The sequence below is a fragment of the Marmota flaviventris genome, chromosome 15, assembly GCF_047511675.1.
Source record: "Marmota flaviventris isolate mMarFla1 chromosome 15, mMarFla1.hap1, whole genome shotgun sequence".
Taxonomy (NCBI): domain Eukaryota; kingdom Metazoa; phylum Chordata; class Mammalia; order Rodentia; family Sciuridae; genus Marmota; species Marmota flaviventris.
The window spans coordinates 51,420,449-51,440,075 of NC_092512.1; the positions used below are offsets into that span (position 1 = coordinate 51,420,449).

The 19,627-nt window shown below is 33.6% G+C and overlaps 1 pseudogene; it reads left to right on the forward strand.

The window, feature by feature from the left end:
- Window positions 1–377: 377 nt before the first annotated feature.
- Window positions 378–19,627, forward strand: part of LOC114101619 (casein kinase I-like) — a 98,604-nt pseudogene continuing 79,354 nt past the window's right edge.

Sequence of the window (19,627 nt, forward strand, 5' to 3'; positions counted from 1 at the left end):
TTAGAATGATTAAAACTGGATAGAAAACATTGGAGGCTGCTGAATGCTCAATCCTTATTTATATATTAAGGATGTGGCTTTATAGAATCATTCACATGGTGAAAGTTCACTAAACAATCACATGCTAGAATTTCAGTAAAATAAAATATTTACTTAAATAAAAATTAAGCCCAGCTCTTACCCTGAAGAAATTTATGTCCCTAAAGGGTATTATTGAAGAATAAAAAGAAGTAATGAACAAAACTAGCATATAATTCTTAGCAGATTGCAGGCACTTTTCTAAGAACTTTCTTCATGTCATTTCACTTTATTTTTCACCAGTGTATGAGGTAGTGCTATGGTTTAAACAAGTATCCCCTGAAGTTGCAAGAGTTGAAATGTCTGGTGCCTGTGGTGCCCTTGGGAAGTCGGCTCTAGAAGGAGGTCTTCCCATAATTGGGGGAGGTGCCCTGTCCTTGAAGGGGATGGTAGGACCTTCCTCTCTTTTGCATCTTCTCCACAACAGAAGAGGCGTTCTCCACCTGTCTTCCCACCAAGATGCACCATCTAAAACAATGAGCCATGATCATGAACTAAAACTTCCAAAAAATGTGAGACAAAACAAACCTTCTCTCTTGGTAAGTGGATTCTCTCAGGCATTTGTTACAGTAATGAAAGCTAACACGGGTGGATTCTAAACATTTTACACTGAAATAAATTGTGGTTGAAGTGATTTACCAACCTGTATGAAGTCTCCCATAGTTAATGACTGGGGCAGACACACCAACCTGACTCTTATCCTATGTAAGGATGTACTATAATTTATGAAAGGAGCTACAAAGGCTTTATAACTCATAATCTCCTCAAATATACCTCATCTTCTACCACAAATGAAGATTATCATATTGGATATGCTACATTAAAGGTACAAGATCCCTCAATATCTTCAGAATGAAAGAGGGAAATACATCATAAGGAGCCTTATGTATTTTTGAAGAACTTTTTCTTTCTCCTAGATCTTACTGGTGAATAGAATGGGAGTGGAAACAAATAAATATTAGTGTGTTGGAATTATATAAGGTATCATTTTCTCCCTGCTTTTTTCCTTGTGTTTGTTATGAATTATCTTCTATATTAAAGATTAACAAATGATTGGGTTTTTTTCATTTTTTACTTCATTCTGTTTTATCCAAATCATAATTAACTCATTCTTTCCTTTTTCTTCCTTAATTAAACACATTGTTTGCTGTCATTCTATATCTCCTTTTAACTTAAATAAATTAAAATGTATCACTATATTATAGACTATTACATTTTGCATGTATAAAAGCATTCATAATTTTCCATCTTTAGCAAGGAATGGTCTTAATATTCTGCATTTTAAATATCTTCGGTATTACTGAGTCCTAATTACTGATCATCAATCAATAGTCAGGTCACACATAACTCATTGAATGACTGGGTGATTATATTGCATTCTTAAGACGCCTCTTTGTATGTCTGAAAATTACCCCACCTGAAATGGTAATAATTACAGGCTTGATTTTTGAAACTTCAGGGTCTCCCACTGTTACTGATTTGTATTATGTGCCAAAAGACCTCCTGACTTAAAGTAGTTGAAGACTATGTTAAATAATGAAAGAATTGACACAGTGATTTTTCTTTCTTTTCACTCTGAGTTGTCATATTCTACTTTCTTTTAATCCCTCTGTGTCTCCTGAAGTACTGAATGTTCCCTTCTACTTCAGAAGAAACTCACAAAAATATAGCCCTGCAAAGATTAGTAACAGGACCCCCAGGGAGAACACAGGTTAACATAAAATAATTCACTGTCATTTCTTTCCTTTTCTCCTCCTACCCAGAGTTCCTTACATTATACACGTCTCAACTGACCAAAGGTTTGTACTTGTGCCTAGATCTGTCTGCACACAGTGTGCAGTTTTCATGCCATTAAGTAAACAAGGTTTGTAATCATATACAAATGAGTGAAATTATCCCCCTGCTTCTTGTACCTTCACAATTAACTTTGAAGACATTTGTGTTTAAAAATGTATTAGAAATATATCATTCTTGGAATAAAATATCATATTTTTCAGATTATACCCATATCATCAATAGTAACTTAGATGAAGAGTTTTGGCAAATGTACAAACATAGACAAATAGTCATATATTACAAGGAGATACTGAATAAAATAATATCTATCTCAAATCATATAAAATTGAAAAATATGAAATGTATAAATGAAATCCCATAAAGGTTTTCACCCATATTGGTATGAAGCAAAAGATTTATATGGCAATGAATTATCACTAAATTCTGCTTAATCTTCTATAATTACATATCTTTGTCAATGTAATAATGATTGGTAAAAGCCATTCTACTTTTGTAGTCATTCAAGGCAAATGCCGTTATATCTTGTTTACATTATGTTTATAAACAGGAAAATCAAAAGGACAGAAAATATTAAGTGAAGGGTCCTTTACTAACAATAAGTCCTAAGATTTCTTTTGCCATTTTTTTCCCAGTCCTACACTTGCTTTCATGTGCTCTCAATGTATATATAAATTCTCACCTTGAAGTAAGCCCTCAAGGATGTCAATAAAAATTGAGAGGGAATAGTAAACACTGAATGAATCACACAGGATAGTAGGAGCTAACTTATTGCTGAAAAGGTTGTCAGCATAGACTTTTAATTTACAATCAATAATCCAAGTCAGCTGAGAGCAAGGAGCCCTAAGTAAATCACAAATGACATATGGCCAATTGTGAGACTTGGGATTTTTTTTTCCACTTTGACTTTACTTAAAAGTCAGATTTTAAAATTTTACAAATAATTTTACTTTCTCTCAGATCTCTGAGGAGGTTTTGAAATTATTTGAAGTTTTGTACTTGATGACTATTTGAAGAGAACTTTAAAAAGAACTTTTATTTCAATTTATTTTTATCCTCTGGCTTGCCTCCTGAGATATTTAGTTACCTAAGAAATTGTTGAGAAATAAATACTTCTTAATTGATGTGAAGGACTAAAGATAAATTGTTTACCATATATGGTTGTCATTATGATATGTTAAATTATTATCTGAAATGAGAAAACACTGAAGATTTAGCCCAGAGAAGTAAGAGTGTTAATACACATATGAAATTAAACTTCAATTAAATAGATATAATATTTAAAATTAAAAATTTAAAAATCAAAAAGAGGATTTTGAATAGTAAGGTAGGGTACATGTAATTAATTAATTTATTAATGCATATAATGGTAAAGAGATTTCTAATGAGGTACAGCTTTATCTTTAAGGAGCCTCTATTTTTATGTCTTAAGTTTTTAGTAAAAATCAAGTTTTATCTCTTAATCATGAGGAATATTACTAAAACACAAATTTTAACTTCTGATAAATCAGCTCAATTATAGGTATATTGACTATGGGTTAGACATTGATCTGAGTACTTTGTTCCAATAGCTCCTGCTGCATTACAAATAACTCCTGAACTTTGTGCCTCCAAAGAACAATGATGTAAACAGTCCATGATTCTGTTAATTGAAAACTTGAAATGGATTTAACTGGAAGGGTCTTCCTGTATTAATTTTCGTGAGGGGTTTCACTCTATAGTCTATAGTAGGGACACTCTACTGTCATATTGAGGATCATCTGGAACTGGCAGATTGAGATTGGCATTAATAGTGGGTCTTGTCATTAATTGGGTGTGAGCTGGGCTGATAAGAAGTACTGAGCAATTGTTTTCTCCTTATTTGGTAGCCTGTGCTGTGCAAGTTTCAAAAGGAAAATATGCAAGTCTTATTCAAACCAGACTTCAAAATTGGTACTCAGTTACTTCCATCACATTGTGATGGCCACAGAGGGGTAGAAGCAGCACAATCCATCGAAAGAAGTAATACAGTGACAATACGTAAAACACCCTGATTTGATCACTACTCAGTGTGTACATAAATCAGAACATCACATTGCAGCCCATAAATATCTGCAATTATGTGTCCATCAAAAAATAACATATAATAAAAAGTTAAATCACACTGTAGAGGATGCAGAATGGGACGTGAAACATTTTGCAGTTAGTCTTCCACACATGAGTTATTTAAGCCCCCAATTAACTTTCAAGGTTTATGTTATTAACACTTCTTTACAATTGGGGGAATGCAGCCTTGCAAGAGTAATTTGGGTAAAGTCATCATCCCAGGGAAGATAGAGCCTGAATTCAGGGATAGGTCTGTCTGAATTTGGATGATGCTCAATTATGCACTATTTTTGTGCACTCCAGAATAAATCTACATGTTTTGAATTATTTTCACCTAACATTTGAATCTATGAGTACCTATGAGTATCAGGGAGAAAGATGGAGAAGTAAAATAGAAAAGACTTCTGCTTGCTCCTATGATATCCATTTCAGTATAAATTTTCAATTTTATTTAGATTACTTAACTTTTTCAAATATATTCACTTTTAAAAATTTCACTGCTAAACCTAAATAAATAAACAGACAGATAGATAGTTGTGATTAGTGTGATAAAGAGGAAGAAGGAGCCAATCTATTGGAGCTCAAGAAAATGTCTAGAGAAAAACATAAGCTCGGAGCTACTATTTAAAATATTCATGTTTTAGGTACAGAATTCTCAAGGCCATTTCTCATAGATTTCATTGTAATGCCCTTCACTGTGTCCTGTATTCATCCTAAGACCATTACTTTTCTTCCCTAGTTTTGAAGGTTTCAGATATAACTGTATATTTTATTCTGGTGTTTTCTTTGTCATACTGATTATTGTCTAAAACATTCCTTTTCCTGAGGCAACGATGTCTTTCCTCAGTGTTTTTTGTTTCTTCTTCTTTTTTTTTTTTTTACATTAACTTGCATCCTGGTAATATACTAGAAATCATTCTTAAATGAGCCAGGGGATGCTGCAGTTTGCTTAATTGTTAATATGATGCATCTTATAAATCTTGCTATTGTTTATGAACATTAAATCACATATAAATGTGAGTAGAAGGAAATTTACAACTTAGAACTAGAGACTTTGTTTCCTGTAAAAGATAAACAGTGGTGTAGAGGGAAGAGGTGCAGAGGAAAGCTGTGTAGGTCGTCACCATGCATATATCATGATGAGCACTTTGATTAATACGTGTTTAGTATAACAACGTACTCTAGGGAAAATTTAAGTTTAAAATGCAGTTCTTCTGAGGAAATAGCATAGAGTAAATTTGTAAAAAAAATGGTATAGATTAGTTAAATATTGAAACGTTAAAATGTGAACTAACTGCTAGAAAAACTGGGGGGTTTTGAAACTCTTTTCAGTTGCCCTTGCCAATCTTTTCATCAAATTCAATTTTCCATTGATTTAATAAACCAGATCATTCCTAAAGCTCCCTTTCCTATATGCACTTAGTCCATGCAGTTGAAGGAAAACCATGACACTAAGCCTTAAAAGGTTTTTAAATTTGGTATATTTTATTCATACTCAAATAGACTGCCAACCCTCATGAGTTTTTCATGTTGACGGTGTTGCTTTGCAGGCCACAAGAAACCACAAAATGCAGACAAAGACTTACTGGGTCCAGAGAGAACATTTGATGTGCCTGTGTATCTTCCTCTTTCAGCCAGGTATCAATAAAATCTTTTATGGATAATTTGTAATAAGAGTCAAATCTGAGGGCTAGAAATGCTAGACTGAGACATGCATCTCCCCGCTTTAGAAACAGAGAACAGCAGTTGGGGAAATAATTTCAGTAGAAGGAAGTAAGGCTTTAGTTGCCACATTTTAAATAATTTTCTTTGAAATTAGATATTCTTTGCTGAATGCAGCTCATTGATTATAGCTACAACCATCCAGATAGGAATGAACTTCACAAAAATAACACCCTGATTTTTGGCACACTTCAAGCAATTTGACAGAGTTGTAAAACAATGTGTTATCTGACTTTTTTTGAGAAATTAATATAAATATACATTTGTGTGTGTACACAAACAATCTAATTGTGTATGAGGTTCAATAGGAAAATTATCTCAGCACTTTGACAAAATGATGGAATATAGTCCATAAATATTTATTTATTTATTTATTTATTTATTTATTTATGTACTGGGATTGAACCCACAGGTACTTAACCACTGAACCACATTCCCATTCCTATTTTTATTTTGTGTTAGGGTCTCACTAAGTTGCTTAGGGCCTTGCTAACTTGCTGAGGCTGCCCTCAAACCTGTAATCCTCCTGCCTCAGCCTCTTGAGTTGCTGGGATTATAGGCTTTCAACATCATGCCTGTTGGAATATGGGTTTATCAAGGTATCATTTGATAAAATTAACTTTTTATAAATGTGCCATTCATTATTTTTTATTAAATTTAAGAGTGGGACAACTACCAATGCAATCAGATAAAAAGAAACAAATACTGATTTTTGAAAATCTAGAAATATCTTGAAAAGAAAGTGCACCCCACCATTAAAGTAAAAATAAAATGTTTGAAAACACTCATTCACACACACCTACACACACACACACACACACACACACACACTTGTTTGTTTTGTTTTGTCTTAAAAAACATTTTTCAAATATTACTTGTCTTCCAGGAGTTTGGAAAAGAAAGCATATAACATAGTGATGGCATATGTAAAAGACAAATAGATATTGTTTTATGAACCAAATTTAGAGTCCAAATATAATATGAAACTGAGATAAAATAAAAGAATGTAATAAATGTCTAAGATCATAGGGCAAAGGAATGAAAGAACTGCCAAGAAGATAAGCTTCTTCAGATCATGTTGAAGCTAAATGTTTTCAATCAGTTTAAAGATGAAGTGCCTGAACTTTAACAGCTCCTGTTCTCAGAAGGAATGGAGCAACTACTGTTCTTTCCCAAACTTTCCTAACCTTTTGTAGACCCTTTATGCAAAACTTCCTTTACTATTATTCTACTTCACTCAGAATTTTGTTTCTGTTAATGACTTTTGACTTCACTTATTCATTCAGAGTATCTGCTATGTTGAAAGCTTTATTTTAAGCATCCTGGATATAGTATTGTAAGGGTCCTGCGAAACGTCGGAGAAAGAGACCACCAAGTGACCACTCATGCAATTGGCAGAAGGGGGATTTATTGAACCAGCATGCTGGGGCTCCGTGCCCACTCAAGAAGGGAAAGCAGCCCAGAGCCCCGAGCAGGGGCTGAGCACTGCTTAAGTACACTTTTTGGGGAGGGCGGAGGGCTTTGTATACATCAGAACAAATCATCATGAGGCGCGGGAAAATTGAATAACAACTCCTAAACATGATTGGTTCATTCATTGGCGGGAACAGGTCAGGCTGGAGTGATAGGTCTTTCCTAAGGAGGGGGTTACATTTAAACTGATTGGTCCAGGCCCTGCAATGCCTACGTGCGACCACACAGAGCCCTTATTAAACAACCAATAGTCAGGGGAAATATTTACTGGGCAGTTCCAAGCATTGTCTCAACAGCTATAGAAATTTCAGGTTTTGCAGGTAGCATAGAAACCTAACAATACCTAATCCTTTACATTTTAACTCAGACCTTGCAGCTTAGAAACTTTACAACACCCGGTCTTTTACCCTTTAACTTTTACGCTTTAACTTCATTTTCTTTTACCCTTACAGTATTAACAAATTAGAGGGATTTCCTACAGAGTTTATATTTCAGTAGGGGTGTAGGTTACTAATCAATTCAAACACCAAATATGTATAATATCAAGTTGTGATGATTTCTAAGAAGAAAAGTAAAGCGAAGTGAATCATGTGGGAAGAGACTTCGAAAGATATATTTCAAATGGAGTTATTATCAAAGGTGTCCCTGAAGACATGATATTGCAGTGGAGGTTTTTTTTTAATATTTATTTTTTAGTTGTACACAATACCTTTATTTTGTCTATTTATTTTTATGTGGTGTTGAGGATTGAACCCAGGGCCTCGTGCATGCCTGGTGAGCACTCTACTACTGAGCCACAACCCCAGCCCTGCAGTGGAGGTTTGAATGCAGTTTGGGCCTTATGAATATCTGAGACAAGAGCATTCAGGTCCAGAGAGTAGAAAGTGAAAAACCCTGGGCTGCCATGTATTTTAAGAACTGCAATAAACCAGCAGGACCCTGGTGGGGTGTCCAAATAAGGAGCATCCAGATCTTGTTGGGTTTTATATTCCAGGGAAGAATATGGAGGTTTTTCCAAGAATCCTAGGAAGTCACAAGATGAGTTAATATCATGTCTTTTCACAGGAAACTGATTCCATGGATAAGGCCAAATAAATAAGCACAAATGCATAGCTCGGCTTAAGCAATAAGCCTTGTTGTGTTGGGGTACATTGGTTTTAGAATAAATGCTCAAAGTGCTATGGCCTGAAGGAGTAAGCTTGGGGTATTTACCTGCCTAGGTCACATTTATCTAGAGAGAGAGAGAGAAGGCTAATTAAGAAGGAAAACATGATATAAATGAGATTAAGTCAGTTTCTTGGCAGCAGATTAGGTGATGTTTTTTTCTTGTCAAAATGAGGTTAAGTTGATGAATACTAGGGTTGGCAAAGAATGGATTATTGACTAAATGTAAAAGCTTGAATTCAAGCCAGTCAGAACAGCATCTATGATACAATAAGGGATGGTGACTACTATCAATTTAAGGATGTTTCTATGGATGTTTCAGCACAGAATTTATGCATATTTAAGAAACTGTTCCAAAGAAATACCAAATTATTTAATTAAACCATGAAAATTTTATATGTTCTACAAATGAGCTTGTCATTTAAAATTGCATTTCACAACAGTCTATAATTTAAGTTTTACTCAATGCTTAATTTTTTCATAAATTGTATGAAGTATTTTGAGAAAAAACTAATAACATAGACTATTTATATTAAGTATTTTGGGGGAAAAATAACAAATAACTAAATTTTTAAGAAAAACATTTTTAGATGTTGAGGGACCTTTATTTTATTCAATTTTTTATACGTGGTGCTGAGGATCCAACCCAGGGCCTCACACATGCTAAGCAAGCACTGTACCACTGAGCCACAACCCCACCCCAATAATGACTTTTTAATATTTTTAATTATTGCAAATGCTGTATCCTCTGTTTCAGGTCACCTCTCATCTACTAATTTTGGAAGACTTAGCTTATATTCCTTCTTCTGAGAAATATTCTTTGATTTCTCAAACAAATTAGCCATTCAGCTAAATTAAAAAAAATATTTATTGAGGATGAACTATGTGCTTGGGGTTTTTCTAGAAATGAAGACAGTAAAAACCACTGCAGAGTATGGTTAATCAATGAACTATGCACTCCAAACTTTAGGGCCCTTGAGGCATTTGCATTCCAGTGTGAAAGGTTAGAATGCTAATTTGGTATTTCCCCACTATTTTAATGCTAATTTCCAAATCTGATAAGAAGTAAAATAAAATACTGTGACAAAGAGTGACTTCTAGGGGGAGAATGTTGCAAGCAAAAAGAAAGAGCACATTTTAAGATCCCGAAATGGAAATATTAGGTCTGGCATGTTTAAGTGCAAAAAGAACCACATGAAAGTAGTTGAATGGATGCAGAGATCTTGGGCAAAATGAGAAAAAGAGGAGCGGGTAGACTAGTTAGTAGATGATTACAGCAGCCCAAGTAAGAAGTGTTAGTTTTTGGACTTGGATTTTTACATTGAAGGTACTAAAAATGGCTTGATTTCCAGATACGTAACAGAGGCAGAGCAAACAAGAAATTAACAAGGTTTTGAGCACAGAGTGTGAGAGAAGGATATGTATTGAGCATAATTCCTAACTTTTGGCCTTGGTAACTGGATCAGTCATTGTTTGTAACTTCTGAGATCAAGTAAGATTGAGGGGTAGAGGTTCATGGATTAAATCAACAGTGCTTGCATTTGCCATGGTAGATTTGAGATGCTCCTCATATACTGTGAATGCCATTGGATGTGTATACCTTGGGACATGGAGGAAAAGTAAAAGGTTAGTTTATTAGTGAATAGGTGATACTTCCAACTATAATATTTAACATTATCACTTACAAAGTAAGGTGGCTAGAGAAGTGAAAATGACTGAGAGTGTATATCATCTGTAAGGAAAAGGGAGATAGAAAAACACATGTTAATGAGTGCCCCTCTCTGGGAACTATGACAGCAAGTCAGATATATTGCCCTTGAAGGACTCTGGCTTTCTCATGCACTCTGGGAACTAGGGAAAGTTAGCATTATCTGTAGAAGGCTGTTTTCTTGCATACCCATCAGGAGAGTTACCTACCTACGCATTGTGATGTTGGTCAGACAAACTAGTGAATGCTGATGATGTCACTGTCTCTGCAGCCTTACATAATACTCCTCCCTGAGTGGGGATGGGTAGGGAACTGAGGGCATGGTGGAAAGTGTACATGTCTCTCTATCCTTTGTCCAGCTGGATGTCAATGACAAAGCATTGTGACCTGCAGAGGTGCTGCTTTGTAAGTTCTGTGAGGAATGGAGGTGCTGCCCATCTGTTGGCACTGAAGTCCTCTTGAAGCAGTCCTGATCTCTTGTAAACTTTCTTGTATAAACCATGTGTTCCATGCAGTCTTCAGGCTTTCTTTGGCCTTTTGGCAACTAATCCCATTTCCCTGGCACAACTGTGCTGTGAAAGTGACATGGAGTGGGGGTATTTTGAGATGAGGGGAAGAAAAGGAATAAGGTAATACCTAGAGGAAAATATTACACCAAATGATACTTTTGTTTAAGATGGTTAAGATCTGTCAATTAAGGTCACCCCAAAGAGAGTAGAGGATTTATTTTGAGAGAAAGAGAGAGAGAGAGAGAGAGAGAGAGAGAGAGAGAGAGAGAGAGAATTATTTTAAGAATGAAATACACATAAGTAGACCACAAGAAATCATACAATGTGTACATCTGTAAGACTGGGACCTAATTAAAATAAGATATATTCTATGATTGTATTAATATATCAGAATGGATTCTACTGTCATGTATAATTAAAAAGTACCAATAAACAAATGTACCAATAAAATATCCTGAAAAAGGAAAAGACAAAAGAAAGTTTTGGTGTGGTGGAACTGTTCTGCATCATGATAGTGATGGGGCGTGGGGCGTGGGGCGGGGGTGGGGGGTAGAATTTGACTTTATGCATTTGTGAAAGCCTAGGAACTCTACATAATAACGTTAATTTTATTGTAAATAAATTAAAAAATTAAAGTAATTCTAAAAATTAAAAATAATGAATTCATAAGAGTCTTAGAATTTAGAACTCAAGGAGAAAGATGTTTTAAGATGAATTTGGAAACATTTCATTTCTACAAAAAAGAGAAAAGAATTTTTGATTCAGACGCGTGATGAATAATAAATCAAATTCTTCTATTGGATTGTGTTCCTATAGGGAAAATAAAGTAGGATTCTACATGACTGTAGAATCTATTCTGATATATTTATACAATCATATATGTGAGGGGAGGGAGGGCAAGCTTTTGGAGATTTGAGGGAGGAAGAGAAGAAAATAAATAATAGTTTTAACCAATAAAAACATCAAGTTATAGAATAGATATAGTGAAAGTATCTAGAACTGGTATGTGTTTCCTGGAGATTTTTGGTCAACCAATGCAACTGAAGTTGTTAAGCTGAAATTATTCCATATATATATTATGTATACACACACACACACACATATATATACATATATATCATGTATTATATGTAACTATACAATATATATTATATAATAAATATTATTATATGTAATTATATTGTATATAATAACACAGCATTATATATATATATATATATATATATATATATATATATACATACATACATATATATGTATATATATATGTATATGATACATTCATATATATATATATACACATATATATATATATATGAATGTATCATATTTATATATTTCAATAGATTCCCCTCACTTTATGGGTTATGTTCCTATACTTTTAAAACAAACATTTTTTTACTGACAGATCAAAGGGAGTTTGGGAAAAATAAAAACTTCCTATATTTTGAATTGATGCAAGAATGCCAGGACATTTTACCTTCACATAGACTAATAATTGATATGAGCCACACTTAGGGTAATGAATAACTTGAGTACAGCAACTCTCTTTACCTGAGAGTGATTCCTAGGGATTGACTCAAAGGTGAGCCAAGGGCAGTGTCAGGGGCTAGAAGGAAATTCTCCTTCAAAGAATAGCCTGACATTTACAAGAAACAGCCCCCTGGGAGACATCCTGCCTGGGAGACATCCTGCAGCTACCTATCTTCCTGAAACATCCTGCAGATTGCAGTTTTACCACCCCCATCCAGCAATTGCTGATTAGAGAGCTTCCCTACCCCCAGCATATAAATACCCCTGTGTAAACAATAAAAGTTTGCAGCTTGATCAGAACTCCTATCTTGCTGTCATCCCTCCTGTCTCTTGTCCCTTCATTCCTTCCCACCTAGGTTCACGGCCCTCGTTGATGTGTCCTGCCGGTCGGGACAGGGCAGGTAACAATTCCAATGGTTGGCAAAATGAATGACTTGGTCCTGAAAGGGAGAGGTGTTGGGTCTTATAGATGTGGTCAAGTAGCATCCACTATGAAAGAGCTCCCTCTTTTTCTATTCTCTCTGTGAAAATTGATCTCATATTTTCTTTAACATATGGATTAATTTACCAGTTGAGTCATGTGGACCTGAGCTTTTCCTTAGCACAAAGTTTTACCAGCAGTGTCAATTTCTTCAGTTGATTAGTAATGATCTTATTTTCTGTTTCTTCTTTCATCAGTTTTGGCTGTTATATTTTTTTCAGACCAGCTGAATTTTTTAAAAATTTTCAAATATATACCATAAATTGCTTCTTTTATTATCTTTTTTATGCACAGGTTATGTAGTGACATGCTCTTTTTTATTCCTGTTGCTGTTTTTTTTTCCTCACCTCACCCCTGATTAATCTTTCCAAGTTAATTTTTCAAATAACTTGCTTTTAGCTTTTTGATTCTCTAAATCATGCATTTTTCCCCTTTCATTGATCCTTTTTATTTTAATTTTTGCCTTTACTCTACTTTGCAATGTTGTTTCTTCTTTCACTCATAGACTATTTAAAAATGCACACTTAATAGTTGGGAACCTTTTGATTATGTTTTTCTGTTTACTTCTAGCTTAATTTCACAGAGCTCAGAAAACATACCTTGTTTGATGTATAACATTTGAAATGTTCTGGGATTTTCTTTATATTCTAGCATTTAATCAACTTAGTAATGATATAAATACATTTAAAGTCATTTATTTTATTATGTTTGATATTCTATATGTTGTGAATTATTCTATTGGTTATTGAAAAAGATGTGTTATGATCTACAACTATGATTGAGAATTAATCTCTCTCTTCTTTTATGTCTGCTAATACTTGCTATAAGGAGATTAGATGCTATTATTAGATGAATACAGATTTGGAATTATGTATATAATTATGGTGTATTAGAAATTTTAGCCTTACTAAATGAATTCTTTATTTCTATTATTGCTTCTTGTATTAATGTCTACAGTACTATAAAAATGGTAAAACTAAACCAACATTATTTTTGATGTACATATTGTGAGGCATGACTTCTTCTATCATTTAAAAATCAATATTTGTACATCTTTATATTTAAGGATTTGTCTCTGTTGAGCACTATTTTTAACTTATAGTGTTTGTTCCACATGTATTAACACTCTGAATAAAATATTAACTTTTAGATCATCATATTGCTTTTCTTCTACATTATATTAGAAAAATGTATATCTCTCCTTTAGTTGTTTTTCTTTTGGATTAATCAAGTATTATTTAGTTGTCTCATGTTATATTAGATTTCTAGCTATGCATATATATGTATTTTCTATTCTCATAATTATCCTAAGTTTTACATCATGAATCTTTAACTAATACAAATTAATATTTTTACCATACCCAGAATAATATTATAACCTCACAATACTTTGGTGTCATTTATACACTTTTGTCCATTTATTTTAATTTCATCATGTATTTATTTCTATATATACTTAAACCCACAAGATATACAATTTTATATATATTTACCATAAGTATAATTTTATTTGCTCTATATTTACCATTTCTATTGGTCTTCATTCTCTTCTAACTTTCAGTGTTTCCCTATAAAATCATTTTTAATAGCTTAAAAACTCAAGGTACATTTATTTGAATGTAGTTGTACTGACAGTATGACTCAGTTTTATTTGTCAGGAAATGCCTTTATGTCACCTTCATTTTAGTAGATATTTTTCTTGATATCAATGTTTGGAGTAGCAGATGCTTTGTTTTACTCTTTAATTATTTGCTCCTGTTATTTTTTGGCTTCCATCATTTCAATCGAATAGTTTCAGCTGTCAGTTTTATTGTTCCTTTGAAGGAAATATATCTAAACATCTCTTCTTACTTAAAATTTGTTCTTTAAGTTTGTTTTTCAGCACTTTTAGTACAACATGGTTTGTTTCTTTTTCCTTACTTGACTGGATTTCATGGAATTTCTTGCTGTATGGTTTAATATATTTTATTCATCTGAGAATATTATGGTCATTATTATAGGACATATCATTTCTTCCCTTTCCTCTCCATTATTTAGAGAGAGTTCTGTAATGTATATATGATGGCTCCTCATCTTGTCCCATATTTCTCCCATATCTTCTGTGTATCCCTTTTCCTCTATTTGTTATTAGATATCTCCCACTGATGATTTCCAGTTAGATAATCTTTTAGTTTACTGTGTCTAATCTGCTATTAAAGCCATCAATTGAGTTATTTCTTACTGTATTTTCTTTGAGTTCTGAAATTCAGTTTTTTATGCATTTCAGTATTCCTGCTGAAATTCTCCATTTAATAATCTATTTCCTATACTCTGAATGCCTGGTCATGTGTGACTCTATTCATGCTGTTTACTTGGCCTTTTGGTTTTATTTCTTGTTATGCATGGTAACTTATATTCAGTGCAAAATATTTCATGTGGGAAATTATGGATATTTCAAGTGATATTACTCTTTTCTGGTTGAAAATCCTCATATCCTCTGATGTGCAGCCTGGGTAGAGACCATGATCTAATCAGGAAACAAGATGAATCAAAGTTGGGTTGGGGTTTGTTAAGTCTTGATGTAATTATGTTTGTTCCTTTCCCAGATTGCAAGTAGCTGTTTGATGTCCCAACAAACATTGGAGGTTATACTGGAGCTCATTTTTCATGTTGCATGTAAACTCTGATTTTTGTTACTTTCACTTTTGTGCCTGACAAAACCTTCCTTCTGCCTTTCAGAAACTTTGAAAAGGTTTTTATCTTTTGCTATCAGCATCCCATAAATTGTGTAAATGGCTTTAGAGGAGAAGTAGAGAGTTCTGATTTCACCTTTTAGTTTCTCTCTTCTTTCAGGAATCTTGTATGTTTATGTCCTACCTGCATTTGTAGGCTTGAATTTTGTTCTTGGCCTACTTAGTATCATGAGATTGCCAAAGTTCCTACTCACTGCACTGCCCCCTTGCTGAGGCTCACTTGCTTATTTCTCACCTTCTAGCACTGGTCTAAGCTGTGAGGCTTTAATTTCATAATTTAGGAAATGACAGCTTCTCCTCTAGCAGGAGCATAATCCAGTAACCCCTAATAATAACTTATGAGAGAAATTTGTCCTTCACTCCTGTGTTGCCACTAAGCCTCTCCTGTATATAATCAGATATATGTGGTCCAAATCTAGGACCATACCTGCATGGCCAGAAGTTTAATCTAAAATTTCAGTATTTTACATAGATTAATTACTTTAAACATTTTGCTATAGATGGTTGCCAAGGAACTTTGCAGGTCTTGGCAAAAGGAAGAATTCTTTTTCTGGGAACAAGCCTGGAATCATCAAACTTATGCTTTTAACACTTAGGATGCTAAGGGAAAAACCACTGATCTAGGCATAGCTTATAAACAATAGAAGTTAATTTTCCATTTTTCAATTGAAAGGATCAGCGTGGTTCTCACATTTTAATATGCATCAGTATCACTTGGAAGGAAAACATTAAATCAAATATTCTTGGACCCCCGCTCTCAGTGCTTTTGGTTCAATAGGATTGACTTGAGCCCTAAAAATTCTAACAATTTCCCAGGTAATACAGATATTGGTCTCAGGACCACACTTTCAGAACCATTGTCATAAACAAACATACAAAAACTAAAACCTTAGGATATATTATAACTTCCCAATAGTAAACAGATTTTTTAAGTCAATAGTCCAATTCATTATTTTATACGATAGAAGAATAAGGCTCAAAAATCTGCATGTATTATTGCTCCAAGGAGAGATATAGTTATTAATGGCAGAACTAGACCTAGAGTGTTCTTCCATTGATTGTTACACCTGTGTTCTTTCTGCTCTATCCTGATAAGAAAAATTTGCTTCAGGGTAATGCTATTAGTCACTTGACAGCTTTTAGATAGTAGACATTGATAATTGGAGATTCTGATTGATTTTAAAGACACATTTGTTGGGAGTGATAAACCTAGGTTCAATGACAAGCATCATGTCTTTAAATAAATCACAATTATCACAATTGGTAGAAAGGACATCATTAGATAAGTGGTTCTTAAAACTAAAGTTATAATTAGTGAATCATAAATTTTATTTAAAAAAAGGAATATTTATATACTTATTTTCTTTAACTATAGCAGTTGCAACAGTAGGGGGTTTTGTTGTTATTGCTTTTACTGTCAACACAGCTTATTTGAAAATGTGTTTTAAAATAATTTTTAAGAGAATGAGCACAAGAAATGTATATTATAAATCCACATTTTTAAAATTTATTTATTTTTGCTGCTGTTTCATACTTTAAGGGGATTTGTTCCATGCTGTTATGAGTTTGCTGACTGGATAGTCCCAAATCCAGTGGCCAGACTATTGAAGATAGAAAACAGCTTTGATTACTGTCTTGGTTCAGCTCGACTCTTGTATGAAAACACTATAATATGGGCATAGCTTATAAACAATAGAAGTTAATTCTTCAAGTTTTGTCCTGGCAGGCTGGGAAGGTCAAGATCAAGGTGCTGGTTCATGGATTATGCCTTCTAGTTTTGCTCTCACATTTGCAAGATGCAAGGCAGCTTTGAGGAGCCTTTTTTATATGGACACTAATTCTACTCACAGTTTCCATCATTATAGCCTAACTACCTCTCAAATTCCCATCTTCTAATACCATCACTTCGCTGACTAGGTTTCAACATAAATTTGGGGAGTAGATTCAAATTTTTAGGCCATAACAATTATAAATACCTCTCCTCTTCTAGCCTAGGACAATCACTGATCACGATGGGCATTCAACAACTGGCAAAAGTGTCAGGTTTGCTGTACAGCCTAGAAGTATTTAAATGGTCAAATTAGCTCTGACAAAACTTATAATAAATCATCCCAAAATTACTAAATCAACCAGGACTGAGGGATTGACCATATTTAGCTATGGGGGCGTCACAACTTTGGTTTGAATAAAACAGAATATTATATTACTTAATACTAATGCTAACTTCCATTTCAATGTGTCAACTGACCAATTTGCTAAAAATATTATTTCTAAAGTGACAATTATGTGTCAGTAACATGACAGAATATATCTTTGGATATTTATGTTTAATAAATTTCTTACCACTTTTATTTGATGACTAAATGAATGTAGTTATTTTGTGCTCACAAAATGCCTCTGTCCATACTTATACAGAAATTCCATACTTGTCAGTTATATGGAATTTGAAATCAGAGTATGAAAGACTAAAATATGCATATATAAGAAATTCTAGTATAATTTGTTATATTAGATTCTATCTTCTACCATCAATTTATTAGCTACCTAATATTTCAATCATTAAATATGTTAAATCTGAGATACTTATATTGTAGTTGCAATATAGTCTGAGGGAAAAAGTAAAAAGATTTTATTTCAAGGTTTTCTGGAAGATATGTCCAAATAAGGTTGTCTGAACACATTTCTTAAAACAAGGCAGCCTGGAAATATTAAGTGACTTTATCAAGGTTGCACATCTACTTGTGCTGGGTCCAAGAAAAGAACCTGGCTCACTTGCCTCTTTTACCATCCTGATTTACTTTCTTTTCAGGAAGGATATCAAAGCAACTTACAATTATTTTTTTTTGTTATCCTCTGACTCCTCCCTCTTTAAAAAAAAAAAATCAGTTGTAATATAATTTAAGATAAGTGCTCTGTCACTCTCAACAGGAAAATTATCTTGAGAATTTTGAATTCAGATATGCCAGATATATTGAATGAAATTACTTGCATACTGGCAAAATGGAATATAAAGTAGTAATTCCTTTGGGGGTCAGAGTTTATCTCTAAAGGTTTTCAAATTTCTGTGGTTTGTTTATTATTCAGAAGATTGTGGATGCATCCTAGGTTTGAGCCTGAATCCTAATTTGGCATCTCATTTTAATCTCAAATTCTCTGGATATTGGATTTTATAATTTATATTGCAAAAGCATCCTTGATTTTAAATATTTTCTTTTTAATAACCATGAATGATAGAGATGTCCTATAAATTCTATTCATCTATTAAGTTATCAACTCTTCATCACTGTGACCAAAATACTTGACATGAATAACTTAAAAGAAGTTTATTTTGGACTATAGTTTCAAAGGTCTCAGTCCATGGTCAGCTGACTCCATTGCTCTGGGCCTAAAGTGATATAAAACATGATGAAAAGGCATGGCAGAGGGAAGCTGGCCGCCATGATGGTCTAAAGCAAGAGATCGAGAAGAGAGAGATTGAACTCAGGGACAAGATATAATTCCCAATGACAAAACCCATCACCTACTTCCTCTAGCCATGTTTTACCTGCCTACAGTTACCACTCAGTTGATCATGCAAATTATGAATCCATCAAATGGATAAATTCACCAAATAGGATACATCTCTCACAATCTAATCATTGTACCTCAGAACATTCCTGTGTTGACTAACATGAACTTTTCAGGGGACACCTTATATCCAAACCATAATATCTTAATATCTTAATTCAAACTTAACTTGGTGGATTTCTATTTATTTAGTGATAAGCAAATTTTGACTTTGAGTTTGGAAAATGAGATCACTATAGTTTTTTTAAAATTCTGTGCATTTGTAGATCAATTTTATCCAATGCCACTGACCAAGAAACTTTTATTGGATCTGAGAATTTTACAGACCCATTAGCTCTACTCCTTCCAAATAAAAAGATGGATATTTTAGTTATTAGTGTAACCTTCTCCTATCACAGAAAAATTGCCTTAGATAAAACAGACATTATAGCTATTAAAAAAAACACACACACACACACACTAGCAGGTCAAAAACAATGAGACAGTCAAAGACTTAGTGAGACTCATAACCTGAAAATGAATGATAAGGGAACTCTTGGGGAAAATCTGGATATGAGACCACAGTTGTAGTATAAACTGCATGAGCACAGTGGTGCTGTTTTGCTTCCTTTCTGTCCTCAGGATCATGAGAAGTTTCTTAAGTGTTGTAAGTGCCCAACAGATAATAATAAGCAATTATTAATAGGGCAAATGAATAAAATACCATGATTTAATATAATAAAAAACATTTTAAAAGTTAAGGCTCATATTTTATCCTTGAATGGAAGCAGACTCCTAGTTG